General features: G+C 55.6%; 2 protein-coding genes across 3 annotated transcripts in view; one reads left to right on the top strand and one right to left on the bottom strand.

The window, feature by feature from the left end:
* The window catches only part of MKNK2 (MAPK interacting serine/threonine kinase 2), a 108,196-nt gene that overhangs the window by 17,167 nt on the left and 75,434 nt on the right, over positions 1-15,595 (bottom strand). The gene's annotated exons all lie outside the window — the stretch shown is intronic.
* The window catches only part of CSNK1G2 (casein kinase 1 gamma 2), a 41,830-nt gene continuing 29,348 nt past the window's right edge, over positions 3,114-15,595 (top strand). For both annotated transcript variants that reach the window (XM_071451955.1, XM_071451954.1), the window contains exon 1: positions 3,114-3,269. The gene's annotated coding sequence lies outside the window, so the exon portion shown is untranslated. The remainder of the gene's footprint in view (positions 3,270-15,595) is intronic.

The raw sequence follows: 15,595 nt of genomic DNA, 5'->3' as shown, positions 1-15,595 counted from the left end.
TTCAGGCCCTGCCAGGGGCTCTCAGGTGTCCCTGGAGCCTTCTCTTGTCCAGGTGAGCACCCCCAGCTGTGCCAGGCTGGCTCCAGAGCAGAGGGGCTCCAGCCCTTGCAGCATCTCCATGGACTCATTCCCACAGGTCTGTGTGGGGACCCTAGAGTTGGACACAACTCCAGGTGGGAATATGGAAATCACCATATTGTGGTGTCATACCCCAGTCCCACTCCATGGCAGATATTTAATCCTAGAAGGGCCATGTCCCTCACAGCTGTTGATGTGACATCTGCTGATCTCAGTGTCTTGCCTGTCTCCAAAGCCCCGTGCCAGGCTCCCCCTGCCTGGCCCTCACCATCCTCCTCTCTCTGACAGTGCTTCCCTACAGCTGCTGCTGTGCCCTGATGTGTTGAGCATGAGGATGAATTGGATTTCCCTCAAATTCTTGCTCCAGGGCCTCAAAATCTGAGCATGAGGCACATTTTAAGCTCCAGCTGTTGCTCAAGCAGGACCTTGGCCCTTGGAATGAGGGGATTTTTTTTTTTTTTTTGCAGGAGGACCAGGCAGGGTTTGTCAGGAATAGGGGTCCTTGTGCAGCCAAGCTCAGTCCCCCACGCTGAGGAGCTCCCAAAAAGCTGTGGATTGCTCCATCAGGGTGTGAGGGGCACTGGGAGGGCCTGGCTTTCCCTTTCCTCTGGTTCTTGCTGTGTTTCTGTCCCTCTGCAGTTCCAGCTGGGAAGGTGCTGCCACCCACCCTGGAGCAGCTCATTCCTCATTTTCCTGTGCAGTCCCAGTGCTCCCTTTGTGTTGTCTGCTTGTGAATGAGCCCAAACTGTCTGATGCCCACAGGAGAGGGCCAGGGCTCCTGGCTGGATGATTTCCCAACAGAAATTCCCTGGATTTTCCTGCTCCCTGTGCTGGTTCTGTGGCATGAGCTGCTCTTGTCTCTGCAGGCCTTTGGCACACCGTCTGCTCATCGCTGGAGATCTGCCTTGAAATAAAATCCAAACTCTTTTCTTCCCCCCTCTCCTGCTCCAGAGGGTGGTTCAATTCTCCAGCCAAATGCCTGAAGCAACTTGTGAGTTCTCAAAGTGTGTGAAATCACCACAAAATTGCAGAGTTGGGGGGTGGGATGGGGCAGATAGGAAAGGGAGGATTCCAGGGGGGTTTTACCCTCTCCAGGAGTGATTTTATCCTCCTCAGGGGTGATTTTATCCTCTCCAGGGGTGATTTTATCCTCTCTAGGGGTGATTTTATCCTCTCCAGGGGTGATTTTATCCTCTCCAGGGGTGATTTTATCCTCTCCAGAGGTGATTTTATCCTCTATAGGGGTGATTTTATCCTCTCCAGGGGCAGGACATGGGTCACAGCATCTCAGCACCCTCCTGAGCCAGGCCACAACACAGGAACAGGATGGGAGCAGCTGGAATTCAAGCATTCAGAATTTTCCTGATGCTCTAAAATCAGCTTTTTTTTTTTTTGTTTTTTGTTTTTTTTTTTTGTAGGAGCAAACACCTACAGGGAAAAGTCCTCCAGCCAAATGTTGTGGGGAGAGCTTTTCCCTGGAACATTTCTGTGACAGGAGAAAGAACCAACTCAAGCAGTTGGAAATGCTGAAATGGGTACTTGGGGTGATGCTGTCCCCCAAACCCACACAAATTCATTTACCCATTGCCTGAAAATAATTTTTGGGTGCATCTGCTCCATGCTGTGATGAAGATGTGACCAGCAGGGTCATGCAGGGGTGTGCCCTCCCTCCAGCCTTACCCTGAAAGCCTCAAACTTGGGGGTTGAGAAGGAAATGATCCTCTGGCTGTGCCCTCCTTTGCTGAGGGGACACTGGGATGGAGTGTTTGTCCCCAGGTGAGCAATCAGAAGAAAATGAAAGGCTTCAGGAGATGGCAGTGGGGTCTGTGTTCCTGGTCAGGACACCTCACAGCAGGTGATCTCCAAAAAAACCCTAAAAAATAAGGAAATCTCCAATTAGCAAACCAAAATTACACAAAATTAGTATTTCTGCCCAGTTCAAACTAAAACCACCACACTGTCCCAGCAGATCCCAGTCCTGGAGCTCTGTTCCCTGCAAGGCAGTGCCTCTTTTTTTCTCAAAGTGGTTTTGCTCAGGGCTGATGCCCCCAAAAAGGTGACAGTGCTGTAAAATGCCACCCTGAGTTCCCTCTGTCCCCACAGCTGGGCCCCCTCTGCACAGCCCCAGTCCCTGTCCCGAGGCTGCCCCACAGGGCCTGGAGTGGGGATGGATGTGGGGATGAGGGAACTGTGCCCCAAAAAGGGACTGGGCCCCAGAATGGGGCTGTACCCCAAAACAGGGGCTTTATCCCAAAACAAGGCTGTATTCCAAAACAAGGGCTGTGCCCCAAAACAGGGGCTTTACCCCAAGACAGGGTCTGTACCCCAAGACAGAAGCTTTACCCCAAAATAGGGATGTACCTTAAAACAGGGGCTGTACCCCAAACCAGGAGCTGTACCCCAAAACAGGGGCTTTACCCCAAAACAGGGATGTACCTTAAAACAGGAGCTGTACCCCAAATCAGGGTTTTACCCCAAAAAGGGGCTGTACCCCAAAACAGAAGCTTTACCCCAAAACAGGGGCCGTACCCCAAAAAGGGGCTGTACTCCGTTGCGGGGCTCACTCACGTATTAGGACCAGTCCCCTGTAACTGGGTCCATACCCCCCCATGCCGTTCCCTGCAACAGGCCCGTGCCCCACCTGCACGGTGGCATCCATATCGCGACAGCATCGCGATAACCCACACCGGAGTGGGGCCGGACCCTACAGGGCCCCCTACAGCGCGGTGTGCTCCCCGTGTGAGAGCCGCTCCCTCCGGCCCCGCAGGGCGCTGAGGCAGCGCGGGCCCTATCGCGACAGCGGCGCCTGTCCCGACAGCGGCGCCAGGCAGCGCGGGGTTAACCGGAGCTGCCGTAAAGCGCGCGGCGCTGCCGCAAAGCCGCAAAGCCGCCGCCTGCCGGCCGCTATTCCCGAACGCGCCCTACGCCAGCGCCGCTGCGCCGCCACCCTCGCGCCCGCTGCGCTTGCGCCGCGCTCCGCCCCGCCGCCCGTATTCACGAAGCGCGGTTGCGCCGCTGGCGCGCGGGCGCGCACGGGCGCGGCGCGGCTCGTACGCCGTTGGCGCAGCGCGGGCCGTACGCCGTTGGCGCAGCGGCGGAGGGGAGGCGAGCGGGGCCGGGCCGGGGGCGCCGCCATGGGGGAGCGGCCGCGGGGCAGCGGCGCCGCCGCCCGGCGCTGAGGGACCGCCGAGGTAACACCGGGGTTGCACCGGGGGACGGTGGGGGCCCTGCGGCCTCGGCTCCGCTCGGCCGGCACCGGGGAGGGGCGGCCGGGCCGGGCGGCGCCGCGGGCGGGGGCGGCGGGGCCGGGGCGCTGGCGGGGGGGGTTGAGCGGCGGGAGGGGCCCGGAGAGGGGAAGGGGCTCTGGGGGTCGCGGGGGTGCCGGGGGAGGCCCCGGCTCGGCCTGGGGAGGTCGCCGGGCGGTGGGGCTGAGGGGGGTTCGGTCTGGCCCGGGGGACAGTGGGGGGCTGTGGGGGTCACGTTGGGATCGGGGGCTGGGGGAGGCTTTGGGGTCGCGTTGGGGTCACGCCGGACCGGGGTCTGAGGGCCCAGGGCCGCCTCGCCCCGTCCCTCCCGGCCGTGCCGGTTTTGTGGCCCCGGGGAAGGGCTGCGAGCCCCCGGTGCCCCCGAGGCCGGGCGGGCGGCGGGGATGGGGTCGGATGGGCCCCGCAGCCTGCCCCAGCCTCGCAGCATGTTGGCTCCTTTGTATGTGGCTTTCCTCTCTCCAGAGAGGTTGGGAAGTGTTTATTTGGGGAAAGGACCGTGCTGAAGCTGGTATTTAAAACGGCTTTTTTTTCTTCAGCAAAGCGGGTGAGGATGAATGCGAGAAAAGGGAAAAGTGCCCTCCCCCTCCTGCCCCCAGCAGACAGGAGCCGACTTGAGCTGTTCCGAGGTTTGCAAATGAGGAGCGGCTCTGCCGGGAGGCCCGTGGCTCCTGTCGCTGGCTGGCAGGAGGGAGCTGAGCCAGGGAGCTGCCTCTGCATCTCGGGGAGCAAACAACGGGAAGTTGTGGGGATGGTCAGGAAGGTGCCTTTTCTTTTGTGCGCTCGGCAGCGTGAAGACTTGCTGTGTTTGCTGTATTTTAAAGTTAAAAAGCAAAGTTTCACAAACCCCTTTTGATTTGCCGTGATATCAGTCTGTTCCAAACAGTTCAAGTTAGCCTGGACCCGGGTTGAAAGGTGTGTAAAACCTTTGGAAGTTGCCTCCTTAACTAATCTGTTTGTTTTCCTTCCACACAACAAGTGGTTGGAGGTGTGGAAGTGCGTGCTGAGGGGTGTGTGAGTTCACCTGCCAGCCACGCTGCCCTGTCAGGCTGCCACACACTGTGTGCCCCCATCTCCCCACGGCCAGCACACAGGTTTAAAAACTGGGCCTTATGTAACAGATTGGAGCAAACGTTTGGTGTTTGCCAGTGGTCTGACAAAGAATTGCTGCAAATTAGGGCAGGAGGCCTCCATGGGGAGCCTTTGCCGTGGCAGGATAGGCTTGGCTGCTGTGAGGACCTTGCCAAAGATTTGTTGGTTTTGTTTTAATTTGGTACGTTGCAGATAGGGACGTTGTTTGGTCAGTGTTTTATCACTCCTGAGCAGCTTTGGGGTGCTGGGAGGGTTGTGGTGCTGACTGGTCCAACACCAGCATGCTCAGGTCTGTGGGAATGTGAGATCTGGGGGGGGCTCAGATCCCTGAGCCTGGAGAGGTGGTTTAGGGGTTTGATCTCCTCTCTGAGGCCTTATAAATCACTTTAAAATCACTTGTGTTCCTCCTTTGCCAGAGCAGCAGCTGCTCTGCTTTGCCCCTGCATCCATGGGGTGCAGCTGGTGTGGTTTGCAGGGCAGAGCTGGTGTCCAGCAGCTTTCCTGGGCACTCTGGATGGAGCCGGGTGCTGGATGGAGCCGGGTGCTGGATGGAGCTGTGTGCTCCGTGTCCAGCAGCTTCCCTGGATGGAGCTGTGAGCTCTGCCCTTGCTCTGGGTGCAGCTCCTGGCCCTGGTGGCTCAGCAGGTTCCTGGTGCTGCTGTCAGGAGCAGCCTCACCGTGCCCCTCGTTTTGTATTCCGTGTCAGAGCTCCTGTGCAGCCCGGCTGTTGTCAAAACTGTTCATACGGGAGTGACTCAGCGGATCAATGGGAATGACATGAGGGTTGTGCTCGTGGACAATGAGTGTTTCCTCCCCCCCTCCAGCCCCTCTGGGCTGGAAGACACAACAGTGTCTGAGAGCAGCTGCCAATAAACGTCTCTGCTGGACTGGGGCCTGGCTGCGCTCTGGGGCTGTCTCCCCCTGCCCACCCCCTCCCCGTTGTTTTCCTGGCTAGGAGGAGCTGGGATGGGCTGGGATGGGCTGTGCTGGAGCAGCACTCCTGTGCTTGGCCGTGCCTCCAGGTGTGTGCCTGGCCCTTGATCCAGGGGGGGTAGGAAGCTGTTTATCTCTGCCTTCAGACAGGAACTGCAGCTCCACAGGCACTGAAGGCTTGGTGGGAGGGCTGAGGGAAGCCTCGGGTGAGCAGCAGCCCCTGATGTGCTGTTGTGGGGTGAGCAGGAGAGCTGCAGCCCCTGGGCTGGGGAGGAGACCCTCCCCTGGCTCTGCAGGGCCCGGCACTGTGGGGTTTGGTAGCAGAGGGCAGTGGCCTGGTTTGCCCTGTGCTGCTCCTGGGACTTCCCACTGCAGTTTGAGGAGTCAGACCCTCTTCCCTTGTAGTGCTGCTGAGCAGGGACAGACTTGGGTGCCAGCACAGGAGCTTCCTTCGTGTGTTTGCCACAGCTTTTTGCTGAGAGCCTGTGGGAACAGCTCTGCCCACAGCCCTGTAATTGGGCTGTGACTGGGCAGACGTGGCTCCTTGTGGGTGCACTGAGAAGCTGTGAACTTGAGCCTCCTTCCTTGGCCCAGACATGGTGTGACCAGGAGTCTGCTTCTGTCCAGCTGTACCTGTGAGTTGGGGGGGAGAGCAGGTCCCAGCAGCTCTGGGGTTCTGCAGGAGAACAAGTCATCTTCCTGTTAGAAAAGCTGTGTGAATAGTTTTGGGGTTTTGTGAGAGGCTGTTTCTACTTCCTGCTGGCAGTTGCCGTCTCTGGTAGGTTCATTGCTATAGAGAAGCAGCAGCTTTGCTTGTGAGGGAGGTGAAAAGATGATTTTCTGCTGGGGTAGCTGAGTGTGGAGCTTCAGGGTCCTCTGTCAGACTCCCTGATTCACACCAGCTGCCCTCCTCCTCCTGGAGAATTCTAAATTCCTGCCCAGGCTGTAGCCCTGCAGCCCTTCCTGTGGGCAGCCCCTCCCTTGCGTGTTACATTGATGCATTATTTCTAATAACTGGCTTGGAAAAAGCAGCCTGTGCATCAGGAACTGGCGTGACAGGACAAGGAGGAATGGCTTCCCCTGACAGAGGGCAGGGTTAGATGGATATTGGGAAGAAATTCCTGGTTGTGGCAGTGGTGAGGCCCTGGCACAGGTTACCCAGAGCCGCTGTGGCTGCCCTGACCCTGGAAGTTCCAAGGCCAGGTTGGATCAAAGGAGCACCCTGGAGTAGTGCAAAGCATCCCTGCCCATGGCAGGGGTGGAACTGGATGAGCTCTAGGCTCCCTTCCAACCCAAACCATTCTGTGATTCCATTCTGAAGTGTTCCAGCACACCCCTGCCTTGTCTGTCCCACCCTGTCAGGTTCCTGGGTGACACCTGTGGTGCTCAGAGCTGTGACCCCCCCACTCATAGCCCCCAGCCCCGTGGGGGCAGGAGGGAGATGGTGCAGTGGCTGTAAAACCACAGGACTTCTCTCTGCCTTCCACTTGCTGCCTTCAGAGCGTGCAGAGACAGATCAGGACCCACCATCAGCCTGTGTGGTGTAGGAAATGGCTCTTCAGGTAAGCTGAAACTTCTAGGTAAGGCTTTGCAGGGTGTTTCAAAATGCTACAGGCAGCAGGAAGTCTCTGGTTTCATCGACCGCCCACAGTAAGGAGGGTTTGCTCCTGCAGTAGAGGAATTCAATTAGTTCTGTAAAGACTTTAAATTGGCTTCTTCAGCTCCAGTGAGATGGTGGATAGAAGTTCTGTGTCTCCAGGAGGATCTCCCAGTGCTATGGAGGCTGTGTTCTGCTGGGAGCTTGGTGGCAGTGGCCTTTCCAAGCACTGCCCTTCTGTCACCTGCTTTCCCCACTGCATAGGGCCCCTGGCACTTGAAACAGCAGAATCCTCCTGACTCGTGGGAAACACAGCTCTGGAGGCCTTGTGGTGACAGTGAAACCAGGTGCTCTCACAGTCCTGTCTGTGAAAGGCCTGCACTGAGATGGTGACAGGGGGGAAGCCCAAAGTCCTGCCCAGCGAGGTCCAGCTGAGCTGACCCCAGGCTGGGGCAGAGTCCCAGTGCCACAGGCAGCACAGACACATCCCCTGGTGCCTGGGACTGCTCTGAATGGGAGCTGGGCAGGGCTGTGTTGTTCAGTGTCTGCAGGGCAGTGGTGGCAATAAGTTGGATGTGAGAGCAGGATTTGGGATGAGGCAAGAAAGACACTGTTGCCTTGGAAATAAGGTGCTGTTGGCCTCCCAGGGTGCTGGAGTCTGGAGGAAAGGAGCGTTAATTTTTGAGTCATTCATTTTTACATGTCCACCAAGCAAAGAATGTCCTGTAGCCCTTTGTTACTTAATGTTATGTAATGCTTTTTAATGAGGCAAGCCTGGCCTTTGCTTTCCCAGTGGTGAATGAGACAGTTGGCAGGTGATGCACGGGCTTTGTCACCCTGAGAGGGATGTTCTTAAGTTAATAAACAGGGGTTAAGGTTGAGCTTGAACTTGGATTTTGTGCAGCTTTCCTTTGGAGGAGCTTTGCAGCCCTGCAGCTGAGCAGTTTGTGCAGCAGGAGCAGTGCTGGGAGGGGTGTGGGGGTTCCCTGGGAGCACAGCCAAGTCTCTGGGGGTTTATTCCTCTTCCCAGGCTGGGGGCTGCAGAGTCTTGCTAAGAGGGGCTGCTTGGGTGTGGGTGGCTGAACGATGGGCTCAAAAAGGTCAGTGGAAATCTAATTTAAACCCGAACAGAGCTGTGTTTGTGCTACAAAAGCTCCATTCTTGCAGGCTCTGCCCTTGCCCAATGTTTTCAGGTAAAAAAATCTTTCTGCTTTTGAGGTAGCACCGAGGTACAAACAACAAAGCAAAAAACCCTTTTCTCTTATCCTTTTTTTAGCAGGGACTGTTGGCAGTGATGAAGTTTATACTCTGCTTGGTTTCCCTGGTTTGATGTGGGGAGAGGATGGTGCTTTCCAGCAACTTCTGTGCTGTGTGTGTGGGCGAGGGGCAAGCTGAGGCTTTTCTGGAATCCCCTCGCCCCCAGCTCTGCCGATTCCTCTCATCCCAAGGCGATGCTGCTTTGAGTCAGGCTGGCTTTGGTGGTGCCCAGCACAGGGAGTGTTTAGGAAGGACTCAGGTGCTGGGAGCAGAGGTGGGGTCCCTGTGCTGGAAGGGGCTGCTCAAAGCCAGGAGCTGAAGAGCTGCACTTGGCTCTGGGAGGGCAGGCTCAGTGTGCTGGGGGATGAGGAGGTGTTGGTGCTCACAGGTACAGGCTGGTCTCTGCCTTGAGCCTTGGGAATTCCTGCTCAAACTTGCTGGAGCTCGTCCCTCCATGGGCTTTGGTGGCTGGGGAGGGAATAGGAAGTGCTCAGAGCTTTAACATTTCCTCCAGGGTGACTCGCAGCTGGTTTTAAACCCACGCTGTTTTCAGAGGGGTGTCTGCCTCATCAGGAGATCTCCCTGAGAGGTTGTCAGAACCCCCAGCAGATTCCCCAGCTTGAAGTGCCATCATAAGTGTCTTGGGAAGGAATTAGAGAGGAATTCCAGCATAGCAGACCATCAGAGCTCTGCATCTCCCACAGCCATGGGGATGTTGCCAGGAGCAGCTCTCCACTGCTCAGTCCCTCTCCTGCCTCCCAGGCCTGCTCAGAGCAGGCAGAGCTGGGCAGGAGTTCCTGGGCTTACAGGGTCCACAGGAGAGGGAAAGGGAAGCTCATTTAACACACCCCATGCTGAATTTAGCAGGATATAGAGCAAACCCTGTGAGTGTGAGTGTGTACCACATCTGTGCCGTGTAACCCTTCTCAGGGTAACTGTTGAGGTGTTTTCTGGAGAAGCAGTGGGCAGAGCCCTGGTGTTGGAGCAGACTCTGGTTTGGGGTGGTTTTGGCAGGGGCTCTCTGGGACCTGCCTGCACTGGGGCTGATGGAGCAGCCCCTCCACTCAGGCTTGGATCATCAGCAGAGTCTGGACATCACAGGGCTGCTCTGGGATGCAGCAAACCTGGCTCTGCAGGGCTCAGCTCTGCTCCCCTGATCCGTGTGGGAAGTGCCCATGACATCCCAGGACCTGAGTGCTGCCAGGCTTCAGGTGTACTGACCTCAGTGCAGGTTTCTTTTTCCTCCTCACCCTTTCCTCTTCCTTTTACTGTGCTGCCATCTCTCTGACTGCTCTCCTGCCTTGCTGGGATGTTTTCTTACAAGAGCCAGCACGTCTGTCAGGGGCTGGGCTGCCTGCAGAGCAGGAACAGCCTGGAGCATCCTCTGCACTGAGGAGCTGGGCATGGCTGGATGGAGAGGTGGGCAGCCACAGGCAGGCAGCACAAGGTGTGCAAATGCCCTGGGTGGCACCCATGGTTCCCAGCAGGTCTTCTCCAGTGTCTCTCTGAGGATATAAAATCACAGACCTGGAGATGAGACTCAGACTGGTCCTGTGCTCGGTGCAGAGGATGCACTGCAGCAGCCTTGGCTGGGTGACAGCAGACACCCGAGGTGTGAGAAAGCACGAGCAGGGACAGTTCCCACTGCTGGTTGTGGTCCTGGCAGGGCACTTGCAGAGCCTGAAATCTGACTTCTCCCAGGAGAAGAGTGTAACGCTCAGTGCTTTGCTCCTATTTTTGTTCAGAGCCAGAAATCAAAGTCCAGAGCGGTGCTTCTCCAGCCAGAATCATTGAAAGGCACTTGTTGTTGTTTTAGGGCCAATATTTAACTTGTGCCTTCCATGAGGAATGCCTGTTAGACTCCAAATATTTGCCTTAAGGAAGAAGTTTGAGAGAAGAATGTCCAGAGCTGGCGGGGAAGCAGGAGGGGTTCAGGAAATGAGTTGAAGTCTGTGCATGTCCAGGTGTGTGTGGCACAGCCTGTGTTCCCTCTCCAGGGCCCTGGCAGGTAGGAGGCAGCTCTGGCTGAGCCGCGGTGAGGAATGGCTGGGAGGAAATGTTTGTGTGCTCCAGCGCTGGAGCACAGGGCGTGTCTGCTCCCTCAGCCCCAGTCCTGTGCTGCCAAGGGGATTTAAAGGCACAGGCTGGGAGCTGCTCTCCAGCTGGGGCTGCTGTGGGCAGCCAGGCTGAACTTCCTGATAAAAGCAGCTTATCAGCAAAGAAATGCCTTGCTGCTTTTGCTTTCGCTGTGGTCTGTGGTGACCAGGTTCATTAGCTGTGAAATCCTCTGCAGTGGATCCTGCTAATGGCAGGATTTCCCATTCCCTGGGCTGGTTGATGAGGTGCTCATGGCTTCTCCTCACCTTTCTGTGTGATCCTTCACCTTTCTGTGTGATCCTTCACCTTTCTGTGTGATCCTTCACCTTTCAGTGTGATCCTTCTCACAGGGTGCCCCAAAAAATTAAGTAAAGCCAGCTGCTGGTTCAGTGCTGAGCTTGTCCCACGTTTCTCCCAGGGCTGTGTGCTGGTGGATGTCAGAATTCAGGTCAGGGTTTGGTGGCACCTCAGGCTGCACGGGCTGGTTGTGGTGTGTGAGGACACAGGGACTGACAGGAGCCTGATGCCCTTCCCAGCCCCTCTCTGCACACAGGGCAGGTGAGGAATTCTGGGTCTGCCTGGGAAGTCTGGGCTTCCTTAGCTCCATGGTAACCCTGTGCCCTGACTTGTCGTGCTCTGTGCTGTTGATTGGATGGTTTTGGCTGGGCTGGACTGTTTTACGCCTGGATACAGGGAAAACATGTTTCCTCTTGAAGCAAAACCAAAGGCATGTGAGGCTGCTTGTGAGGGGAAGGCTTTGCCTGAGCTCCTCTGGCCAAAGCTCAGCACAGCTCTGAAAGGTTGGGAACTGCTTTGTGCTTGTGTGGCAAAAAGCTTGCAAGCAACCCTTGGGCCCAGCCTGAAGCTGAGCCAAGCCTAGCCAGAGCATGGCTGTGGCTCTTAGTCCCAGCTTTGGTGCTGGGGAAACAAAAAGGAGTGAGAGCCCCATCCAGCTCGGAGGAGAGTGGGATGCTGGGCAGCTGTGGCAAGTCTTGGTCTCTTTCCATAATGAGAGTTGATGGGTTTAGGCCCACAAATTGGCTGCCTAATGAATGAGGGAGCCAGGGGAGCTGTATCCTGTCTGCAGGGGTTGAAAGAGGTGATGTAGACTAGAAACATGAGTAATTAACTGAAAAAAAAAAAAAAATAAAAAAAAAAAGGAGAATTTGGGGTTTTGGATGGAAGTGTGTACTAAAGAAGGGTGAACGTGTGTTGGCTGGGATTTCTGGGACAAACCAGAGAAGTGAGAGCCCAGAAACAAGGGAGAAAGGACAGTCTGTTCGTGCAAATAATGTTTCAGGTATTAATAGCAGCAAGATGAAATGGGTCCTCCTGGGGGTGTATCCTACATGTTCCTTCATGGGAATGATCCCTCTGATTCTATAAATCAAGCCCTTTGTGTATGGTTAAAAGAAGCAGGTAAGGGGAAGGGAGGAACCAGCAGGACTGCACTGGATGTAGCTGAGAATCTTTGGGATGAACCCCTTGAAAGATTCCCAGTGCACAGCAGCACCTCTCCAGCTGTAGTCAGTCCTGTGCTCTTCCTGTGTCAGTCTTGGCCTTCTCATCCCCTGCAGAAACATAATGGGGGATGAGGGAAGGTGAGAAAAAACCCTTTGGAATGTGCCTTTCTGATGTGGAAGTTGGTGCAAACCAGACCAAATCCTTAATCCACAAAGCTGGCCCAATGCTCAATAAAGGGTTGTGAGGCTGATGCTCTGAGGGATGGAGGAGTGAAAAGATCCTGCACAGCTTGTGGTGTGACCAGCAGTGGGATGTAGGTCTCTGGTCCCTCTGTTTTGAAACTTCTCCCTCCCTGCAAGGCAGCAGACTGGGGTGCTTGCTGGGCCTTAGGAATTTGTCCCAGTTAGTCTCCAGTTAGTTGTGAATCACTGTTCTCTATCCTCTTTTTTCTCTGAGATCACAGATGCTTCCATGCCCATCTGTGAAATAAGCAGGTCACTGCCATACCTTTGAGAGGCTGCAGGGAAAGCTGTAATGGACTGAGCTGCTGATGGTCCTGTAGTAGAGGGGGTGGGAAGATGAACGCCTCATGGATCACTCACTGCTTCCCTCACGATGCTGCTGGCTCTTGCAGGGAAGCTGATGGATGTTGTCATGCCACAGAGCATCCCTCTGCCCCAGTTATTCTGCAGGAAACATTAATTACATGGTGCTGCTCTTTCCTCCTCATGGTCTGGGCTGTGGGTCCTGCCTGTGGCCCTGGAGTGCTGTCCCTGCTGGGGAGGAGCTGGGAGCCAGGGCAGCAGCCAGTCAGCTCCTGCTCCTCTGAAGCAGGGAAATGCTTGTGGTGTCTGAGCACACAGAATTTGGCAGTTCTTTGGGGAGAAGTTTCCCAGTTTGCCCCACTGGATGCTTACCCTTCCCTCCCCTCTTGTCCCCCCAAATCTGTGTGGTTTGGCAGTCATTTGAGGGGAAATATATGGGGCTTGGAGCAGCCTTGGGAAGAAAGCAGAGGGAAAAATGTGGGACAGCTCAGCTTGGCAGAGCTGCAGCTCTGCCACCCAGAAATGGAAACAACCCTTGTCACCAGTGGGAATGACATCCCTTCCACCCACCCTGCTCTGGGATCTCCAGGACAAGGGACCTGCTCTGGAGCTGGGACAGAGCTGAGCTGGTGGTGCTCCCCCTTTCTCTGTGACCTCAGGAGAGGAGGGGAAATTGTGATTAACTATAGTTTGGTGATTGAAAGGATAACTGGATCCAGGCACCCCTTTTTCTCCCTTGCCTTGCTTTGCAAAAGGCCACCCCAGATCTGCCAGTGCAGCTGCTTCCTAACCTGGTTCTGTCAAGAGGATATGGGTTAAGGGAAAAAAAAAAAATCCTACAATTAAAAGTGTTACTGCCAACCCAGATCCTGCTGACAGAAAAGGGGTTGGGAGTGCTACACATGACAGGAGGCCAAGCAGATCTGTGCAGAGTGACAGTCCCCAGATGGCTGAGGAGCAGGGAACCCTGCTGGCACACACAGCTCAGGCCTTTGGCAGCCAGGCTGGAATTGTTCCGAATCTGCTGAGTTGGGCTCTTTGTGGGTCTCTTTCCCCCTTTAAACTGTAGCTGGGGTGTGCATGGCTCATTAAAAACAGCTTCCAGAATACTCAACTCGCCCCTTGCCCCCATTCCTCGTGGGATGAGTATCCCACATCTCGGAGGTGGGAGGTGAAACTGTGGTTTTCATTCCTCCAGTGCTGCGTGTTGTCTCTGCCTCTTCCTCCCCTGGTCCCAGGCAGGGCTGGGAAGGAGCCTTGCTGCTTGAGGTGCTGTGTCACAGCTCTTGCCCATGGGAGTGATCACAGAATCCCAGAATCATTTAGGCTGGAAAAGACTCCAAAAATGGAGTCCAACCTGTGACCGATCCCCACGTTGTCACTCAGCCCAGAGCACTGAGTGCCACGTCCAGTCTTTCCTTAAACACCTTCAAGAGTGGTAAGGTAACTTCACCATCTCCCTGACAGCCCCTTGCAATGTTTAACAACCCTTTTTAAGAAGAAATTCCTGCTGATATCCAGCCTGTGCTGATGAAGGTGACAGGTTCTCTGGTTTCTCAAAGCCACCCAGGTGAGCTTTGGCTCTCCTGTCAGGAGCTGGTTGCTTTGCCACACAGAATTCCCAGCCCCTCACTCGGGCTGCTTGGAGCTGCTGGACTGATGGGTGCCACCTTCTTCTGGCTGAGCTTTTGGGTGCTCCCAGTGCCTCCCTGGCTCTGCATTTGGTTCTCTGGATGGCACAGAACAACTCACCCTCCCAAGTTGTTGGAGGCTCTCCCTCCTTTCCCACACCTCTGTGGTGACAGCCCTGGAGTGGCAGAGCTGGGTGCTGTCCATCTTACCCTGGCAGAAGGGCAGCCACTCTGAAGAGGTTGCCTGGGGTGGCAGAGGACAGGAGGAGGAGGGAGTTGCTGGCTGTAGGCATCTGCTCCATCCACCTCCTGGAAATGTGAACCAGGAAACAAATCTGAAACCAATCTGGCAATCTCCAGGTCAGGCCTCTGACCCACTCCTGGGGCTGTGCCCTGTGCCAGGTTACTGCTGTGTGCCAGGTTACTGCTGTGTGCCAGGTTATTGCCCTGCCTGGAGAACACACCTGTGGTCAGGGCTGTTATCCCTGCAGGTGACCTCAGAGGGCACAGCAGCCTTTGGGGACTTTGGGGATTTTCTGCCTCTTCTGCCTCTGCTTTCTGTGTGACATGTGGCAGTGTTGTACCTCAGTTCCCTCTTCTGTAATGACACTTTCTTGGTGACCTACTCTGAGCCAGCTGCTGCAAGGAGCAGTGTGAGAGCAGGGGGAGCATTGGTCTGGAAAGCCCCTGGAGCCTGTGATGAGGGACATTGGGAAGATAAGATGGCTAATGCTGCTGCTTGGATTGTTTCCCAGCCTGCTGGGAGAGAAGGAGGTGTGTGTCCAACCCCGGGAGCCATACGGTGTGGATGCCAACACAGGAGAGCAAATGGGATCTCTTCTGGGGTGTCCCACCTTGTGTGCCATGTAAAGAATTTGCAGTGGCAGCATCCACCCCTGACATCATCTGCTCTCCCTGGTGGTCTGGACTCTCCAGGAACAGAGGGGGTTTTCTCATGCATGGCTGCTTGGAAAGCTGTGGTTCAGATAAGACAAGGCAGTCTGCTGTGGCCATGCAGCAGCTGGGGCAGTGGGCATGTGCTGCCCTCCAGAGATGGTGCTTTCCAGAAGAGTGAACGTCACCTGTGTCCCTGGCACAGAAATTGTGAGGCTGGTGCAATGTGCTGATGGAATCCCTCAGATTCCTTGTTGGGATTCCCCTCCTGCCTGTGCCTTACACACAAGGATGCCGTGCAGACAGAGTGGAGGGAGTGGTTTTGCTCATTCTGTGCTCATTAGAGGCTGCAGGGAAGGGAAATGAAACCACTTCTAGCTCTGCTAAATTCTGATCTGCTGTTCCCTGGAAGTTGGGAGCAAGCTGGAATACCCTGGGCTGTTCAGTGGTGTTCAGATTTGTGCTGTGGGGAGGCCTGTGGTGTGAGTCAGGGCAGCAGTCTGTTCCCTTCTCCTGCTCCTGAGCTTATTTAGGAGCTGGTCCAAAGGCTGTGGGGGGAGCAAGTCCTCAGTGTGTCACTGTGGTGTCCCACTCTGTGAGGAGGAGAGTGCCAGGCTTGCCTGTGCTGGTTTTCAGTCAAGCTCCTCTGTGGGGAAGAAATCTCTTCCAGACCCATGAAAGGTTTTCAGACCCAGCTTGGGCTTGGAGGAGGAAGGGAAGGGAGACACATCCATCCAGAAATTT

The sequence above is a fragment of the Agelaius tricolor genome, unplaced genomic scaffold (genome assembly GCF_023055355.1).
Source record: "Agelaius tricolor isolate 1412-34295 unplaced genomic scaffold, bAgeTri1.0.p SCAF_33, whole genome shotgun sequence".
Lineage (NCBI taxonomy): Eukaryota > Metazoa > Chordata > Aves > Passeriformes > Icteridae > Agelaius > Agelaius tricolor.
This window is presented reverse-complemented; position numbering and strand designations above follow the sequence as displayed.